We start from the raw sequence: 244 nt of genomic DNA on the forward strand, positions 1-244 counted from the left end.
GGGTTCAATAGCATGGGTTTTCAATAGCATTGGTTTTTGTGGCTTGAATCAAAAGATTATATATGGGTTTCGAGCTCAGATTATGGTGTTTTTTGAGGTTATGGCGGAACTCCGACCCGATGGGGTTTAACGGACCTCGGATTCGGATTCAGCGACCCCAAAAACATATAATAAACATGGTCTGATCCCCAGGCCAAAGAAATTTTTTTTTTTGTGTGGCTGTGTTATTGATAGCAATGCTACA

The sequence above is a fragment of the Pseudomyrmex gracilis genome, unplaced genomic scaffold (genome assembly GCF_002006095.1).
Source record: "Pseudomyrmex gracilis isolate BER0280 unplaced genomic scaffold, ASM200609v1 scaffold_1117, whole genome shotgun sequence".
Taxonomy (NCBI): domain Eukaryota; kingdom Metazoa; phylum Arthropoda; class Insecta; order Hymenoptera; family Formicidae; genus Pseudomyrmex; species Pseudomyrmex gracilis.